Source organism: Hylobates moloch, unplaced genomic scaffold (assembly GCF_009828535.3).
Source record: "Hylobates moloch isolate HMO894 unplaced genomic scaffold, HMol_V3 SCAFFOLD_5, whole genome shotgun sequence".
NCBI classification, from domain to species: domain Eukaryota; kingdom Metazoa; phylum Chordata; class Mammalia; order Primates; family Hylobatidae; genus Hylobates; species Hylobates moloch.
Genome location: NW_026652280.1, coordinates 48,786,198 through 48,803,727, shown reverse-complemented (window position 1 = coordinate 48,803,727; position 17,530 = coordinate 48,786,198).

The window sequence follows — 17,530 nt, the reverse complement described above, 5'->3', positions numbered from 1 at the left end:
ATTCTGCTGCAAGTAGCAATATATTTTGAATGTAGCTTTTTAAGATCAGTTGTTATATTGTCCATACTATCTCTGCTGCAACATTTATGATGCAGCATTTATGATAAATTATGATATAAACATATCATATTATTATATGAACAAGAATTCAAAAAAGAAATAATTAAAATAAATAAAATAAATTTTAAAATTAGTCATCAGATTTATTCAGGGAAAGGAAATACACTGTAAAGCAGCAGTAATGCCCAATCTAAACTGTCAAAATGACAAGATAAAGCATTTTATAAAATCCTATGCTCATGAGACTGCGACGGAATGGATATCGTCAGTCATTGTTGGTGGTATATATTTATTTTTGAAAAGGGACCTAGAAGTATAGATACAAATTTTTTACAGCAAATTAACACACAAGCAAGTCCACTTCTAGGAAATTTCCAACAGCTGTAAAACTGGAAGTTTCACAGATATAAATATCTGAAAGTTCATTTAAATATTAAAAACAATGTTAATATTAAGAAGTAGGATCATCTAATAAATTATTATACATCTGTATAATGGAGAATTATGTAGGCAGTAAAAGAATGTGGCAAATTGGCATGAGGTGGTACAAAAAGTTGATTGTCATAAGTGATCAGTTAACATAAAATAAAATAAAGGTCAAATCACAGAACGGTTTGTTAAGAATGATTCTATTGCATTAACTAAGTTATGTATGACTACAGGCATTCCTCATTGTATTGTGCAGCACTTTATTGTGCTTTGCAGACATTATGTATTTTGCAAATTGAGGCTTCGTGACAACCCTGGAACGAGCGTCGATTGGCATCATTTTTCCAACAGCAGGTGCTCACTCCATGTCTCTGTATTCCATTTTGGTAATCCTTGCAATATCGCAAACATTTTTATTGTTATAATATCTGTTATGGTGAGTTGTGATCAGTGATCTTTGATGTTACTATTGTAATTGTTTTATTGTAATTGTTTTTTATGAACCAAACCCATTTAAGATGGCAAACTTAATGAATAAATGTTGTGTGTATTCTCATTGCTCCAATGACCAGCCTTTCCCTATCTCTCTTCTTCTCTTGAGACTTCCCTTTTCACTGAAATAAAGTAATATTGAAATTAGGCCAAATTAATAACACTACAGTGGCCCCTAAGTATTTAAGTGAAAGTAAGAGTCACATGCCTCTTACTTCAAATCAAAAGTTAGAAATGATTAAGCTTAATGAGAAAGGCACGTTGAAAGCTGAGATAGGCTGAAAACTAGGCCTATTACACCAAGCAGTCAAGTTGTTAATGAAAAGGAAAAGTTCTTAAAGGAAATTAAAAATGTCACTCCAATGAGCACTTGAATCATATGAAAGGGAAACAGCTTTACTGCTGTCATGGAGAAAGTTTGAGCGGTCTGCATAGATCGAACCAGACACAACATTCCCTTAAGCCAAAGCCTAATCCAGAGCAAGGCCCCAACTCTTCAATTCTGTCATGGTTGAAAGAGGAGAAGCTGCAGAAGAGAAGTGTGAAGTTGTTAATAGCAGGGACTGGTTCACGAGGTTTAAGGAAATAAGCCATCTCCAGAGCATAAAAGTGCAAGGTGAAGAAGCAGGTGCTGATGGAGAAGCTTCAGCAAGTTATCCAGAAGATCCAGCTAAGATCATTGATGAAAGTGGTTACACTAACCAACAGACTTTCAGTGTACACAGAACAACCTTCTATTGGAAGAAAATGCTATCTAGGACTTTTATAGCAAGAGAGGAAATGTCAGTGCCTAGCTTCAAAGCTGCAAAGAACAGGGTGAATCTCTTGCCAGGTGCCAATGCAGTTGATGACTTTAACTTGAAGCCAATGCTCATTTGCCATTCCAAAATCCCTGGGGCCCTTAAGAATTATGCTAAATCTATTCTGTCTATGATCTATAAATGCAACAACAAAGCCTGGATGACAGCACATCTGTTTACAGCATGGTACACTGAATATTTTAAGCCTACTCTTGAGAACTTCCACTCAGAACAAAATATTATTTTCAAACTCTTAGTGCTCATTGACAATGCACTTAGCTACCCAAGAGCTCTGATGGAGATGTACAAAGAGACGAATGTTGTTTTCATGCTGCTAACACAATATCTATTCTGCAACCCGTGGATCAAGGAGTCATTTTGACTCTCAAGTCTTATTATTTAAGAAATATATTTTGTAGGGCTATAGCTGCCATAGGTAGAGATTCCTCTGATGGATTGGGACAACATACATTGAAAATCTTCTAGAAAGAATTCACCATTCTAGATGCCATTAAGAACATTCATGATCCATGGGAGAAAATAAAAATATCACTATTAATAGGGACTTGAAAGAAATTTATTCCAACCTTCATATGCAACTGAGAGTTCAAGACTTCAGTGGAGGAAGGAAATGCAGATATGGCAGAAACAGCAAGAGAATTAGAATTAGAAGTGGAGCCTGAAGATGTGATTGAATCGCTGCAATGTCGTGATAAAACATTAAGGGATGAGCAGTTTCTTCTTACAGATGAACAAAGTGGTTTCTTGAGATTGAATTCCTGTGAAGATGCTAAGAACATTGTTCAAATGACAAAAGGGACTTAGAATACTGCATAAACTTAGTTAACAGCAGTGACATGGTTTGAGAGGATACATTGCAATTTTGAAAGAAGTTCTACTGTGAGTAAAATGCTATCAAGCAGCTTTGCATGCTAGAGAGAAATCTTTTATCAAGGAAGAGTCGACAATGCAGCAAACTTCATTTTGTCTTATTTGAAGACATTTCCATGACCACTCCAATCTTCAGCAACCCTCACTCTGATGAGTCAGCAGCCACCAACATTGAGACAATTCCCTCCACCAGCAAAAAGATGATGATTCACTGAAGGGTCAGATGATCGTTAGCATTTTTTAGCAACAAAGTATTTTTAAATTAAGGCACATATATTGTGTTTTAGATATAATGCACCCTTAATAGACTACAGTATAGGGGAAACATAACTTTTGTATACACTAGGAAGCCAAAAATTTTATGTGACTTGATTATTGGGACATTTGCTTTATTGCAGTGGTCTGGAAGCAAACCTGTAATATCTGTGAGGTATGCCTTGTACCTGTTCTAGTATATAAAACTGGCTAACTCTGGGAAGGAGAGAGGTGATCAGAAAGACTGACCTTTTAACCTTTTTTATGCAGTATGTCCTCTGTGTCTTTCTATGTGTGCTACTGGTTTGTCATATACTGAAGAAATATTTCATAATAAAACATTAAGATAGAATATTCAATTACATAATGCCAAGCAATAAGGTAAAAATACAGATCTTCCATGATATGGTCAAATTCCTATTTCTATACTTATTAACATATAAAAGGTATAATCAAATGGCTTTTAAAATTCAAGAGAGAAGTCAATCTAGTACATTGATGTTATTATAACTTTAGCTATTGATATTCCTTGTGCTAAAATGGCACTAAAGTTAAAGATAAAACTATTTTGTGTCATAGCATAGAGTGATTGTTAGTACTTAATAATAATAGTAGTTATAATATCTAACATTTGTTAAAGTTGCCAAAGGACTGTAATGTGCATTATTATCTCATTTGAGCCTCATAACAGTCCTGTAAATTATGGATGAATATAATACAACTTTAATGGAAATTATCCCCAATCGCCATACTCCAAAAACAAAAACATTAGACACAAATATAATGTTGCATTTAAAAACACATTGTAAATATAAGCTGAAACACAGATTTAGAAAATATATTTATCTTAAACTTTACCTCATTGACAGTTTAGAAGGATAAAGTGTACCATATTAACCTATCCTATGTACAAGAGCAAATTGTTTATCTATATATAAAACCCTTGCCTGGAATTATTACTATGTATAAATTAAGTCTAGTTTGCTCAATGTGTAGTGAATTTATACTAACTAGGGTTAAAAAAAAATCACTTCTTTGCTGCAGCAGTGGGTAAACCTGCCACAAGCCACACTTGTCATCTGCAATGCCACACATGTAGGACTCATAAGACACAATAATAACACAAATTTATTTTTTTCTTCCATTGTCCCAGTAAACCCCTTCAGTGGAGCTTAATGTTTGTTTTTCCTTCCTGGATGAAATCCCAATCAGAGTCTGTAACTTTTCCTGTCGTTATCTGATTTAACTAAGGTCTCCAGCCACATTAGTCTCTCCAATGGATCCAAGATATCCACTCTAGTAACTTTCATGTTCAGACAAACTAATCATCAAAACTCAAAACCTCATTACAATTTGACGTTCTCTTCTTCATCTTCTTTGTCTTACCAAAGGCAGAAAGACTTCAGAGAAAAAGGGGTGAGAGGCTACCTGGCACCTCTCCTTAACCTTCTCCTCCTTCCTTCTCCTCCATGCTTGGAGCAGGGAGAAGCAGCAAAGGGTGGGCAGAGTCTCACTTTTGTGCTCCTTGTGAGAAGATGGTGAACTGTGCACAGGTTATATCTCCCACTTCCCAGGAAAAAAACCTTCAGACTAGTCTTTCCTGCCCTCCCAACATACTTCCTATCACTTCAAAGGACCATTGGAAGGGCTTATTTTTGTCAACTTTTATTTTAGGTTCAGGGGATACATGGGCAGGTTTGTTACATGGGTATATTGCATGATGCTGAGGTTTGGGATACAAGTGATCTGATCACCCAGGTACTGAGCATAATACCCAAAAGTTAGTTTTGCAATTCTCATCCTCTCCTCCCCTCCTCCCTCTATTATTCCCCAGCATCTATTGTTCCCATCTTTATGTCCATATGTGTCCAATGTTTAACTCCCACTAATAAATGAGAACATGTAGTATTTGGTTTTCTGTTCCTGCATTAATTCACTTAGGATAATGGCCTCTAGCTATATCTGTGTTTCTCCAAACAACATGGCCTTGTTCTTTTTTATGGCTACATAGTATTTCGTGATGTATATGCACCATATTTTCTTTATCCAGTCCACCTTTGATGGGCACCTAGATTGATTCCGTGTCTTTGCTATTATGAATAGTGCTGCAATGAACATATAAATGTATGTGTCTTTTGGTAGAATGACTTATTTTCCTTTGGGTATGTACCCAGTAATGAGATCACTTAGTCAAAGGGTAGCTCTATTTCAGGTTTTTTGAGAAATCTCCAAACTGCTTTCTACAGTGACTGAACTAATTTCCTTTCCTACCAACAGTGTATAAGCGACGCTTTTCTCTAAAATCTTGCCAGCATCTGTTGTTTTTTGACTTTTTAAACTGTCAACTTCAACACTAAGCAAGATAAGCAGAAGGTGAGTGTGGTTGAAGGTGGAAAGTGTGTGAACAAGGAAGGCAGTTCCCTAAATGCAGAAACCAAATGAGACTAATTTGAGAAAATCATTTTCACACACCACTACACCTAAGCCAGCATTTCTGCTTGAACTCTGAAAGCTTTCTTAAAAATGTAGTATCTAATTTCATTTTAATTGTACTGCTTCTCAGGTACCCATTATATTACTTTTATCTTGGTTATCATTACATTTATATGTATATACATTTAGGTACACCTTATGCATATCACATATATGTATTAAAGATATGTGGCATCTTTAAATGAGCTTTTTAAAAGTAATTTTAGTGTTAATGTTATAATTTTTTGAGTAAAAGTCAGTTGACATTGTCACTTTACATTTAAATGTTTGTAAAATTTGTTGTTTCAAATAAAAGAAATTCAACCTTTATAAATGCTGACAAAACTAAATAGGGATGCATAAGGTAACGCTTACATCCTGCATCCCTGGAAACCACCTAACTCTATGTTATCTAATCAGTAAATTCACTATCCACTTGCTACAATCAAAATCTGTTTTTGAATTTCAGACATATCTTTTCCAATTCCTTGAAGGGAAGAATGGAAATGAGGAGCTTGTCATTCACCTTACATCTTAGGGGAAAAAATGTACATTTCTATTACAACTTGGGCATCACAGAACAAGAATAAACATCTGAATTTAGGGTTTCTACATTCTAGTAGACAAGATTTTCCAGCTGACATTTGTCTGGCAACCAGTGGGAAATGATTCCCTTATTATTCTCTGTTTATCTCTGTTGGCAAATGGTGTGGCAATATAAGCATCCTAGGTAGTTTATCTGTCACAGAAGCCAAATGGTTTTAAGACCCAGGGTGGATGATTTGGTTATGAATGAGTGGTAAGGAATTATTTAATCACAGTTTGGAAAACTCATCATGTGCTTATCTATCTTTGCACTCATAAAGAAGATTATTTGACAAATTCCTGCATTCTACAAAATATGTACTGTGTCTACTTCATTCAAGCTCAATTTTAGGTACTCAGGATAAAAATACAAGGGGAATATTGGTGCCTGCCTTCAGGACTTTATAGAATGGAGATAGGCATGCTAACCAAATGCTATGTATTGTTGCTCTAATAAAGTTACATTCCAGATGTAGAAAGAACTTAAGGCAGGTTGCTGACAGTTACCTGGGGGAATCCAAGATGTATTTAAGGAGCAGAGGAGCCTGGAGCTAAGACTGACAGGATGAATAGGCACTTGGGTGACAGTCAGCAGAAGACATGACAGATGAAAGGAATATTAGGTGTGAAAACATGAAGAAGTCTGACAGGTTCTGGCAACACTAAGTAATTCAGAAAGAGAAAATGGGATGTAGAATCAGGTAAGGTATAACATTTATGTAAGTTTCTTACTAAGAAGAATCTAGTATATCATGCAAAAAAACTTTAGGTTTTTATTCTGTGATTAAAATAATTAAATTTTCATCTTGTAATTGACCACATATATGTGTTGAATTACACTGAAAATGACATTGAGGATGGATTAGAGAAAAGTAAGCATAAAGGAAGAAAGATAACTAAAGAGAGTCATAGCAGAATCCAAGAGAAGAATGAGGAAAGAGGATTAGGGCAGGTCAGTGAGGATGGAAAGGAAGGGACCAAGAAGAGAGATGCTTGAGGCAGTGAGAACATGTTGAGTTAATGATGATAGATGGTCACCAAGAGGAGAAATCTAAAATGATGCTCTTGTGTTTCTAGACTGGACTGATGAGAGAATAATGTTAACAAGATAAGGACATAAATGGGAAGTTTGTTTTGTTTGGTTTCATTTGGGGTAAGAGTTTGAGAAAAAGAAAGTTCTCTTTAGGTTACATGAATTCAAAGTTCGTGGATTTCCATGTTGTGGAATAACAATATGTTAAAACCTGTATTTTTCTGTTTTACACAGTTAGAGGATTTTCATGAAATCACTCTAAATGATCCAATACAGTTGATATCTCATTTTTAACATTTAAATCACTGATAGAATAATTCAGCCAAAAACTCTGTCAGGATTGCTCAGTTTAAAGAAAATATAAAGTAGTGGTTCTCTAGGCCTCGAACAAAACTATTTGTTAATGCCAGGTCATCTTTTTTAGTATCATTCGCAAAGGAATTCCCTCACAAATGTTTTTGAATATGGCTTGTGTAATGCACCCATTCACACTTTCCAGTGGAGTGGAGAGCAGGAAGAGTGAGAAGATTCGGTGATAACAAGGGTGTTACCACCATCAGCTGAATTACAGCAGGGTCAACAGGAAGCTGACACAGCCCCTGGAGTGTAGTAAGATAAATAACATTGTACTTACCAAAATGCATCTTGAGCAGAATATTGGATATGGGTGGAAAGATGTTGATAAATCATGTAGTGTCAACGTAGAGGTTAATAAGAATCTCACAGGCCATTATCGTATAACATATGGTTGCTAAATCATCTTCCAAAAAAGGTGGGTCTGGCACATTCAAGATCTTTCTGGAAAGGGGCATTTAATTTCTGAGTTGGAGCTAACTTGTTAGTTATAAGAAAGAGCTGACTCTTCCTCCATGGTCCTCTTTCTCTGCCTTAGTCTCATTCTTAATCTCAGTCTCCTCCAAAGACTGTCAAAGTTTTTCCTGTTTGGAAAGATGCCAACTTACTTGGCCTGCTTGACACTCAATCATTAGTATTCCCAGAGTGCACAGGCATTTAGTCCAGTGAATCCAAAACTATAAATTTAAAATGCAGTTATTTTTTAAAAGGGCTTAATAGACTGAAAATTTTTGTTTTTCTTTGCATATTTTTTTCACTTCTACCATTTGCCATTATCTATGGTGTGCTTGCATGTGATAGAAATACCGCTTTTAGGGTCAGTATGTTTTATATTGGTGTGTTTACCTCCAATACCCCACCTTGAACAGGTTTATGATTATGAAAAAGAGGCAATATGCTAGAGATATTAGTACATAAATCATTGTCAGGAAACCAATCCTGTGTTTCAAAGCAGCAAAAAGCTTTTAAAATACTGATATAGGTCTAGCCTAAAGAGAGGGCGGAATTTTTTCTTTTGTCTTAACTGGATATTTTGTAAGATGTGGCCTCTTTTTAAGGATGAAGAAATTAAATTGATTAAATATTTCTATAAATAGATTCATGCATAAGAGACTGATTAAAAAGAAAAGCTGTCAAAAGTGAAGTTTTTTTTCTCTAAATATCTGTCATTTCATACATCATTTTAAAATTTCAGACTTGGAAATGTAAATTGCTCTTTTAGAACTAGGTAGTTAACCAAAACAACAACTAAAGCATATTTCAAAAATAGCACACACAGAACAATCATTCTAACTCATGTTAAGAATTTAGAAGAGGAGTAAAGATCTATTGTTTAAGTTGGTCAAATTTGAATATATACATTATGTTGAGACATTTAAATGGTGTACGTTTTTAAACATTATTCAAAAAGTCTTCATTAAAATGTTTATATTCAGCCTATTATATTGTCCCTTGGATTATGCAGCAAGTTTGCTGGGTGACACACCAAAAATCATCCAAACGACAATGCTGAGCAAAACTTTTTAGGTCATAATTGTTTACCTCATTGTTAAGACATTTCTACATATTCTTCTTAAGCAGGAGATGCTCAGAAGAACAGAATCGAGTGAACAAAAGAAAAAGTCATTTTAAATGGCTAGTTAACTTCAATTGTTAAAAATCACTAAAATTTGAGACTTGGTTTTGCTATTGGTTGGTTGTGTCGGCTTCAAACAAGTTTTTTTTTTTTTTTTTTGAGACGGAGTCTCGCTCTGTCGCCCAGGCTGGAGTGCAGTGGCGCAATCTCAGCTCACTGCAAGCTCCGCCTCCTGGGTTCACGCCATTCTCCTGCCTCAGCCTCTCCAAATAGCTGGGACTACAGGCGCCCGCCACCACGCCCGGCTAATTTTTTGTATTTTTAGTAGAGACGGGGTTTCACCGTGGTCTCGATCTCCTGACCTCATGATCCACCCGCCTCAGCCTCCCAAAGTGCTGGGATTACAAGCGTGAGCCACCGCGCCCGGCGACTTCAAACAAGTTTTAAACCCTTCTCAGTTTTTCGCAAATATAAACAAATGGAAAACAAAATTATTTCTAAGCTCCCTCTGTATTCTATGTTCGACAGCTCTGTGATAAAAATCAATTTAAATAATGAATTATCATTCTTTTTATTTCCAAATGTCATACATTTTGAGACAACTCAAATTTTCTTAGTATAAGAATATAAATAAAATTAACTTTCTCTCATAAGACAAAAATTATCTTTCCTTTAATGAACAGTCAGTCTACATGATGAAGGCAATAAAACAACAATCAAATTAACCTTATCTGATTAAACACTGTGGTAATTTCTGTGGAAAGCAAGTGGAGGAAGGAAACCCACATCAAAGAAGGCAGCAGAAACAGTAGAAAGAAACAGAAATATTCATTAAAAACAGTTCTTGTCCAGAAGAAATAATGCAACACAATGGTTAACAGATTATGAAAATAGACAAGGGTTTGAATTATGGTACCACAGAGTCCATCCCTTAAACCTCAGCATCCTAATCTATACAATGCAGATAAAAACGGAAACCAACACTGAAGTTACTTTAAGGATTAAATGAAGGAATTCATTAAAGGGCTTAGCACAGTGCCTAGCAAGTGCTCAGTATCTGGAATGGGTCTCAAGCATACATTTTAGTCTTGCTAGAAACCTCAGGGATACTTGAGAAATCAATTTTCAGTTTACTAGTCTTACAGAACATGCTGAACATGAACAATGGTAATTTTATAATATTCCCTTGCTAGTGGTGACCAGAGAGATATTTAGCAGCATCTCCAGAGATACCCTAAAGCAAGATGACCACCAGAGGATAGAAGAAAGCAATTCTTTCCATCAGATTCCTCACCTGCATGGGTGATAACATCAAGTAACGTAAGTCCTCAAGGAGAATTGTGCAAGAAATATGAAAGTTGTACCTTCATCTGGAATCATGGCACAGCCATATTTGGAAATGCAGGATGTATACTTTGCCGTTAAAATTATTTTATTATTTAACTTTTTGTCACTTGTATTTTCTTTCCATTTTTCCAGCCAGAAGAAAAAGCATCAGATGTTGTGTTTCCTCTTCGTAGCCTTTATTTACTTTGGTCAAAGGTCACCTCCCAACCCCAATTTTCTATAGAAAGTCTCATGAGGTATCTTAAGTAATGAATCTGAAAATGGTTAGGTCAATCTGGGAAAGAGTACAGAGGGCAAATCAGAGGTGGCCTTAACAAAATATCACTTTCAGGAAGCAGGATTTTCCTGTATTTACTTTCCTTTAGGCTCAACTTCTCAGATTCCTCTCATTTCCTCTGCAATGATATGTTTCCTACAGCCCACAAAACACAATTTGTTTATACTCACTGATTTACAAGTGCATGCTCCACTATCTTATTGGCTGGAGACAAGTAACAATCCCTGCTGAATCATGTTACTTTAAATAACTATCCTAAATCTGTGTTAAACAGTAGCCTGTCATTTTGTTGTTCATGGTGTCTGTTTTTTTAATAAAGGTAATGCCTGTCTTTTTAGTCAGATATCATCTTTTGAGGAAATTCAAATGCCCTGAAATATAATTATTTTTGTTACTAACTTAATAGCAAAAGCAACGCAATATCCAAAAAACCTTTAATTTAAATATAATGAACTTTTTAACATTAACCTAATTTTGAGGTACTGAAATTTTAAATATTTTGTTGTTATTTAATTAAGCTTTTCTTAGTGCTAGCAGAGTAAGAATGACAGGCAACTGTCTAAACCTCTAAATGTAACACCTTTGAAAACAACTCTAAGTTGTGCTCACTTTGCTATTGCTTTTAAAAGCAGCACTAGAGTAAATATACTTAATATTTGTTTGTTGAATGAGTCTTGCCTAAATCCATACCAAAACCACATAAATCATGGAGTGGAAAGTAGATTTGTCTATACTGTTTTGTCTGGAGTGGTTTTCTGTAATGATTTAATTTAAATGATAATTGTTGATTTTCCTCTTCATTTTTCCTCTAGTCTTATTTCCTTGCTCTCCTCCATTGCTGTTGTGTCTTTTGGTGAGTGGCAGGAGCTCTTGTTACAAAATTAAAACTTTTTGGACCATTGCATCAGTAGTAAGTACAAGAACAGTATAAAGCTACTTAAATTATTGTGAAATTAAATGAAATAATCAGTGTTCTGGGAAGTCAGGGACCCCGAATGGAGGGACTGGCTGAAGCCATGGCAGAAGAACGTGGATTGTGAAGATTTCATGGACATTTATTAGTTCCCCAAGTTAATACTTTTATAATTTCTTATGCCTGCCTTTACTGCAATCTCTGAACATAAATTGTGAAGATTTCATGGACACTTACTTCCCCAATGAATACCCTTGTGATTTCCTATGCCTGTCTTTACGTTAATCTCTTAATCCTGTCATCTCCTAAACTGAGGAGGATGTATGTAGCCTTAGGACCCTGTGATGATTGCGTTAACTGCACAAATTGTAGAGCATGTGTGTGTGAACAGTATGAAATCTGGGCACCTTGAAAAAAGAACAGGATAACAGCAATGTTGAGGGAACAAGAGAGATAACCTTAAACTCTGACTGCCGGTGAGCCGGGCAGAACAGAGCCATATTTCTCTTCTTTCAAAAGCAAATGGGAGAAATATCACTGAATTCTTTTTCTCAGCAAGGAACATTCCTGAGAAAGAGAATGTGTCCCTGAGGGTAAGCCTTTAAAATGGCCGCTTCGGGGGGTGGCCGTCTTTTATGGTCGAGCTGTAGGGATGAAATAAGCCCCAGTCTCCCATAGTGCTCCCGGGCTTATTAGGATGAGGAAATTCCCACATAATAAATTTTTGGTCAGACCAGTTGTCTGCTCTCAAACCCTGTCTCCTGATAAGATGTTATCAATGAGAATGTGTGCCCGAAACTTCATTAGCAATTTTAAATTCGCCCCAGTCCTGTGGTCCTGTGATCTTGCCCTGCCTCCATTTGCCTCGTGATATTCTAGTCCCTTGTGAAGCACGTGATCTCTGTGACCCACACCCTATTCGTACATTCCCTCCCCTTTTGAAAATCACTAATAAAAACTTGCTGGATTTGTGGCTCAGGGGGCATCATGGAACCTGCCAACATGTGATGTCTCCCCCAGACACCCAGCTTTAAAATTTCTCTCTTTTGTACTGTGTCCCTTTATTTCTCAGACCAGCCGACACTTAGGGAAAATAGAAATGAATCTACGTGGAATATCGAGGGAAAATTTCACCCGACATCTGGCTGAATTTCCCCCAATAAATCAGCTCTGAGTAATCACAACTGCAACAAGGATTCATGACAATACGTGTAGGTGTATTAGGATGCTGCTGTTTAGAAAGGTACCTCACTTATAAACCTGAGCAATGAACAAACAGATACTCTCCCAAATTTGTTTCTATCTTTTCAAAGTTACAGAAGATGCAAAAAAATCAACTATGTATGCCATGAAAATATTTAACATTAACGTATTGAAGTGGAAGAATCCAGGAGACCTTAAAGCTAACACTTTCTAATCCAGAGAGTCCACAAATAAACATTTAAACACTGTGATAAATCTGTAAAGAAATAGTAACACTATGTAGTTGTCACACATTAAGAGGGAGGAAGCAACTCTCCCACTGTTTATTGTCTGTCATTTCTGTTACATGTTCACAGTGGTTTTGCCTTGTGAATTTGTAGTGCCAGCATTCCCCCGATCTGATGTTGGGGAAGAGAAGACGAGAATATGTAGTTAATGAGTCATTAAGAACCAGAGAAATTAAGTAGAATAAGAGATCTCAGAGAGATGTCAGAATCATTAAACCCAGTGTGCCTGTGCTAATAGCAAGGAGTAATAGGTTTCAAAACAGGAACTAAGAAGGCTGACTCTGGCCATTGAAAGAGGTTTTTTTTAATATGGATAAGGATGATTGATAAGGAGCAATGTTACTCATATTCAAGGTTGTTTCTAGCCAGATGCTAGAGTAGAGGAAAATGCTGAATGTCACTGAACTTTGTGACCAACCTCAGCAATCAAAACGATAGCATGAAGGTAAAGCTATAGAAATTCAGATGTACAAAGATCTCCAATGTGGAAGAGGAATGAAGAAGTAGCTCCAGTATAGTGTTAGGCTACTAGTAACTCAAAAAATATTTTTGAAGATGTAGAAAAAAACTTTGTCTACAGGGTTAGGAACAAGAGGGTGACATATCAGTTTAGCATAATTCAATAAGAGAGGGGAATACTAGAAGATCTTCAACCCCTACTAGTTTAAGGAAGCATTCTCAGATCCAGCAGCAGTATCTGCCAAAGTTTTTGTTGACTTTTCAAGCCCAAAACCAAGCCACAACGTAGATAAACCTTGAAAACATTATACTCACTGAAAGTGGCTGGTCATAAAAGACCACATATTTCATTCCACTAATATAAAATATCAGGACTAGGTAAATCCAGTGATTGCCTCAGTCTGTGGGTTAGGGGAAAATGGGGAGTGACTGCTAATGGGTATGGGGTTTTGTTTGGAATTATGAAAATATTCTGAAATTAGGTAGTGATGATGGCTGTACAACTCTGTGAATATACAAAAAATAAATTGTATACTTTAAATGGGTGAATTATATGATATGGAAATTTCATCTCAATGAAACCGTTATACAAAAGCAACAAGAAAAGAATATTACCCACAATCTTAGAAGCAATCTGAGAATTACACTGATTGGAGTATTGACTGCTAGCATAATCCCTGTGGTAGCAAAATGACATGCATGGATTGGAAAAGCCTAAATAGTGCAACTCAACTTATAAGACTCTATATGGGATCAGTTTCTTAAGTACCACACGAATCTCCAAGTGTAATTCAGGAGTTTTTGAAAAGAGGTAGTAGAAACAAAGAATGTTCTAGTGGCATATACAAGTGTCCATCAAATATAGCAATCACTTTTTTTTCTTTCATGGAAGAAGACAAGGATTATTTCACTTCTTGGTAAAGAGAAAGAATATCACATGCTTTTTTGAAGCCTCACAAAAACTCAGTCACATAATGTTTTGTACTTTCCATGTTTTGTTGAAGAAGCTGAGAAAATAAAAAGGCTGAATAATTTGAGCAATCCAGAGCCTATAGAGGACAGAGCCTAGATTAGAATCTGGGCCTTTCAGCACTAAACCCTGTGATTTTTCTGTATCTCATACTGTCTGACTATGGCAGGATTCCGCTAATTTAACATACTTAGAGTTCTAGCTTTCTTCGAAGCCAACATCCCTCTGGAAATGACTGCACAATGGGGAGAAACATTCCACTTTGATGTTCTTATTTAGTTGATCTAGCAAAATGAACATAGCTTGAAAAACATGGCTTTAATTCTTTTTTTTCTCTGCCTATGTTATACTAGAACCTATATTATACTTGCATAATGCAAGAGCACTACACTTCTGTTGTAAGTAAGATTTGGCGCAGTCACTCTGAAAATTGGCAGTACTGACTTAAGGCGAACAAAAGAACACTCTATGGCCAAACAGTTCTACTCCTGGTCAAAAAAACAACAGAAATGCATGCACATGTTCACCAGATAACATTTACAAGAATGTCCCTCATAGAACTACTGGTGATAGCAAAAAAAAAAAAAAAAAAAAAGCTTGGAAATGATCCATAGGAAATATATTTGTTATGCTCAATTAGTGAAATACTATACAGCAATCTCCCCAAAATCTGCATACACGGCAACATTGATAAATCTTTAAAAAAACACTATTGAGACAAAAGAAAAGGTACGAAGGGTCTTCAACAAGTTCATGGAAAATGCGTATTTTGAAAAAAAAACAAGTACGAATTTTGAAACTTTTGCAACAAAATAAACTTGTACTAACTTGTTATATAACATGTCTAAACTGGATCCAGTTTGAGGCACTAAGAAGAATAATAGACATCAGTCTGAAAAGAGAAGCATGCATTCTACTAAAGTTGAAACAAAAATAAACATCACATTAATGATGAAGCTTGGGTTGAAGAATGGTGAAATCCTTTATGCCTTACAAAAAGTGTATAAGGACAATGCCCCCAAAGAAATTAGCAGTTTACAAAGTGGATAACTTCTTTGAATATGGAGCAAGACGATGCAGAAGATAAAGCCTACAGTGGCATGCCAGTCACAACAATTCGTGAGGAAAACAATAATTTTGCTTGTGCCCAGATTGAACAGGACTGACGATTAACAATGTAAACAATAACCAATGCCACAGACATCTCTCTTGGCTCCACGTGCACATTTCTGACTGAAAAATTAAGGTTGAGCAAAATTTTTATTCAATGGGTGCCAAAATCGTTGTGTTCAGATCAGCTTCAGGCAAAAGCGGAGCTCTCAATGGAAATTTTAAAGATGTGGGATCCAGATCCTGAAGCTTTTCTTCAAAGACTTGTAACAGGAGATGAAACATGGCTTTACCCGTAAGATTCTGAAGACAAAGCACAATCTAAGCAATGGCTGCCAAGAGGTGGGAGTGGCCCAGTTAAAGCAATAGCAGACCCACAAGGAGCAAAGGTGAGGGCAGCAGTGTTTTGCGATGCTCGGGCATTTTACTGCTGACTTTCTGAAGACCAAAGAATGATAACATCTGCTTATTATGAGAGAGTTTTGAGAAAGTTAGCCAAAGCTGCAGCAGAGACATGTCCAGGAAAGCTTCACCAGAGAGTCCTTGTCCACCTCCACAATGCTCCTCCTCATTTCTCTCAGCAACAAGGGCAATTTTGTGAGTTTCAATGGGAAATCATTAGGCATCCACCTTATCATCCTGATTTGGCTTCTCCTGACTACTTTTTGTTTTCTAATCCGAAAAAAAGTATTTTAAGGGCACTCATTTTTCTTTAGCTAAGAATGTTAAAAAGACTTCATTAAGATGATTAAATTCCCAAGATCTTTAGGTTTTTTGTTTGTTTGTTTGTTTTTTCTCGAGGTGGAGTCTTGCTCTGTCACCCAGGCTAGAGTGCAGTGCTACAGTCTTGGTTCACTGCAACCTCCGCCTGCCGGGTTCAAGCAATTCTCCTGCCTCAGCCTCCTGAGTAGCTGGGATTACAGGCATGTGCAACCATGCCCGGCTAATTTTTGCATTTTTAGTAGAGACGGGGTTTCACCATGTTGGCCAGACTAGTCTCGAACTCCTGATCTTGTAATCCACCCACCTCGGCCTCCCAAAGTGCTGGGATTACTGGCGTGAGCCACCGCGCTGGGCCGATTTTCAGTTTTTTAGTGATGGACTAAATGGCTGGTACCATTACTTCCAAAATTGTCTTGAACTTGATGAAACTTATCTGGGGGTATAAAGTTATATTTTTTATTTTTATTTTAATTCCATATTTCCACAAACTTCTAAAGTTCCCTTGTATAATTCTATACTTACAGTATGATACAATATGATTTCATTTATAAAGTTCAAAACTAGAAAAACTAATATTATAGAAAAACTACTCTAATTACCAATCTAATATCCTAAAAACTAATCTAATATCAGGATATTGGTTACCCTCGGGTGCATAGGGAGTATAGTACTTGAAAGTAAAAATGAGAGTGACTTCTCAGATACCAGCAATGCTGTTTCTTATATGGGTGCTGGTCTCATGAATATGTTTGCTCTATAAAAAATTGAACAAGCTATACGCTTATGATTTTTTGTCTTTTTATGTTTATATAAATATACATATTCAAATGTACATATTATGTGAGTTCCTTCAGGAGAGTTATCCTGAATTCCTAGCTTTCTGCCAACAGTTTCATATATAAAATATGCATGTGAGAGAACTTCTCTCTTACACAGTGAAGCAGGTGCTGGGAGAAATCCTGTACTATAATAATTTATGTGTTTGTTTATTTCAACCTGGCATCTATGCACAATAACACAACATGGCACTGTACACAAATGACACGTTGCCCCAGGATATATACCTAAGGATACCTGACATCATCTGAGAGGTCATTTGGCACTACCAAGACGGAATATAGTAAATGAAACAAATGTGTGCTTGTGATAATATTCCAGGAAGTATTCACGAGCAGGTGGCACTGAGGAGGTAACATTTCACAACAGCCAACAGTGTGGAGCACTTGGGCCACAGCTTTCTTGGCAAGAAGAAACAGTAAATGCCAAGCCCCTGGGGTGAGAAAGAACATGGAAT